At 38.2% G+C, this 3,253-nt stretch overlaps 1 protein-coding gene across 1 annotated transcript in view; it reads right to left on the minus strand.

The window, feature by feature from the left end:
• skic2 (SKI2 subunit of superkiller complex) overlaps positions 1–3,253 on the minus strand; it is a 25,969-nt gene that overhangs the window by 8,770 nt on the left and 13,946 nt on the right. The gene's annotated exons all lie outside the window — the stretch shown is intronic.

Raw genomic sequence — 3,253 nt, forward strand, 5'->3', positions numbered from 1 at the left:
CACACAGTAACCGTCATTTGCGTGTCCTATGTTTTCTCAAATGGGGAAAAAAAAAAGTAATTTGGCGCCTTATATTGACTTTTACCAACATTTAGCTGCTTCCCTTTGGAAGCAGAGTAACAGATGTCAATTTAAATACTGGTTTTATTTTTCCAAAGGGGTTTCCAAATATTTGGACAAGGTGAATTTATTTATGTTTTTAGAAATAAAGGAAAAATAATGAAAGGCAAGAATTTCAGTGACTTATTAACATTTAAAACTATTAAAAAAAATAATTAAAAGGCAACAACAAATGGTCAGATAGTTGAATTGTTTAAAGGCATTCAGGAGGCAAAGCAGGCCCCAGTTATGTAGAGAGAAATATCATCCATCCAATCATGTCAACAGATTTAATAATGTAGCCAAATTCAGTTTAGAATGCAACAAATTCTTTAAGGGGTTGCCCTGGGCAACCACACTGAATCGCCATGGCAACGTTTACTTTCCGGGTATAAAACTCCCTCCATGCTCTCACATTTTCTAGGACTGCTGTTCTCTAAACCAGGACGCCGCTCTGTGTTTTTATTTGAGTTTCGGTGAGTCCACTGGACAAAAATCTAAATTTAAATAAATTTCACAAACATTTCTGAGGAAAATTCAGATGTTAGATTTCTGTTGCCTGATGTTACTGAGAAAAATTAAGACAGTGAGGGAACTGCAGCTTTCAGGACACTTTTAAAAGCCACACAAGCATCTATTATATATATATACACATACATATATATTTACATCAATACTTTTATTGTCACTTATTTGTTTATTATTATCATATGAGCCTTGCAACAAAATTTCTTTCAATTTGTATATTTTTAAACATACAATTGAATGACAAACTCTGTCTATGTCTAAGCAATGATTATAAAAAAGAGCCCTGATGGAACGTTATGACATCACACACAGACTGATGATGTCACCCTCTGATGCTGCAGCTTTCGTCTATGAGTCATCAGAATTCTCTCCAGTTGGATTTTGGCCCTGAAGCTGTCCGACCTACATTTTGTTTAGCTCTGACTTTTTTGGATTTACCCGCGAGAAAAATCTCAAAATGTATAAAGCTGAGAAGGAGAAAGCAGCAGCTCCTGTGTTTGATGCTGAAAAAGTCCGCAGGAAGAACAGGAGGGCGTTCCAGAAGCTCTTGAAAATCAACACAGAACTCGAGAACGCCAAGGACCGCAGAAGCCATTATCAAAATCGGAAAAGACTGGAGAAAGATGAGAAGGAGTTTTTCAAGGAATGCGAAAGACGGCTCTTTAAGCTGAATCTGGAATCTGACATCTGGATTGATGAGAGAGAAAAAGTGGACACCCTATGCAAAAGGAGAGATATGCTTTTTGACGTGATGAAAAGCATGAACGAACAACTGCTTGAGGCACCTGTGATGAAATCTTTGAAAATGGCGGCGCAGCAACAGCAGGAACGGCTGACATTTCTTAACAGAGAGTTAAGAAAAAATGTTGCCGTCTTGTCACGACAACTGGTACATCAAACTAAGCTATTTGATGAGTTCACAGAGAAGGAAAGGGAAAGCAAGGAGATGATGGCCTTTCAAGACAACTACTTTAGAGAGATCAGGCAGAAATTAAAAATGTACGACTTGGTCACTGTGAAGCAGAAAGTAGCGGCGGAACAGGAAGAAGTGAAGGTAGAAGTCGAAAAGAACGAGAAACTAGTGGAAATGATCAAAATGTTGAGACATCAAGCGACCAATGTGCCCATGTTAAAATACCAGTTTCTGTGCGCAGTAGATGAGAAACGAAGACTCACAGCCCTCAACACAGAGTTAGAAACGGTGGTTCTGGTCTTAACAGACAGACTTTCAGATCAAACTTCCTGGGAGGTTATTTACACAGACATGGAGAAGAAGATCAGAGATCTGGAGCGGGTTGAGAATGATCACCTGAAGAAGATTGATGAGTTGAAGGCAAAAGTAAAACTTGGAACCAAACGAAAGCTTTCCACGTTTAAATTGGAGAAGAAGAAAGACAAGAAGATGAAGAAACGCCTGAATTATTTCAAGAATAAAATCAATAATCTCCTGAAGGAATATAAGGCTTTCCAACCAGAAATTGAGAAATTTCTGGGGGACCTTAAACCTTACAAGCCAGTGAGACCAGAAATTTCTTCAACAGAGAATTTGAATGCAATCAGGAAACCAGAAAAATTTTCAGATGATTCTTCAATCGACGCAGATTATGAGCACAACATGACTGACGAGTCGACAGATTCCAACCTGAAATATCCACAAGCCCTAGGAAGACTGACACCTGATTCGAGACTATTTGTAAATAATTCAGACGATGAGTCAACAGACTCCTCCAGAAGAAGATACAGTCTGTGCCCCACAGCTGAGGAGATGTCGACAGAGGATTCAACAGACTGCCACGAAGAAGAAAGTGACAATCAATTGAAGGGGAGTTCTAGGTCAAAAGTCAGATGTTCAAAAGCTAGGGCAGAGACTGAAGACTCAGACAATGACAGCAAATATAAAGCAAAAGCAAATTCTCGACGGACGAAAGACAGAGTAAAAGGCAGGGACCACACAAAGGAGGGATGGTGGAAATACTTTTACTGAAGGGAGAAGAGGAAGAGAGTGGAACGGATGGAAGGATGGACTTTTTAACTTAGGTTCTCTACGGGTGGTCCGGTTTGACATTACTATACAAAAACATCCATGATGTATAAATCGGTCCATCATTGATGGGCGGACAGAGGGATGGACAAAGGGATGGAGAGAGGGATGGACAGAGGGATGGAGAGAGGGATGGACAGAGGGATGGAGAGAGGGATGGACAGAGGGATGGAGAGAGGGATGGACAGAGGGATGGAGAGAGGGATGGAGAGAGGGATGGACAGAGGGATGGATATATTTTCTAACTTTGGTTCTCTCCGGGAGCTCCGGTTTAAAAATACCATACAAAAACCTCTCTCTCTCTCTCTCTCTCTATGTAGATGTGCTTCTATATAGATATATCTATATGTCTATTATACATATAGCCATATGTTTATTTTATATATATATATCAATTATTTTTATATATTATTTTTATATATGTATAAAAATGTATAGCCATATGTATATTTTACATAGATATATATGTGTGTGTATGTATACTATATATGTATTATATAGTATACATACACATGAATACATTTTTTAATATATGCATAAAAAATATATAGCCATATGTTTATTTTATATATATATATATATAAA

Source organism: Poecilia formosa, unplaced genomic scaffold, assembly GCF_000485575.1.
Source record: "Poecilia formosa unplaced genomic scaffold, Poecilia_formosa-5.1.2 Scaffold391, whole genome shotgun sequence".
NCBI classification, from domain to species: domain Eukaryota; kingdom Metazoa; phylum Chordata; class Actinopteri; order Cyprinodontiformes; family Poeciliidae; genus Poecilia; species Poecilia formosa.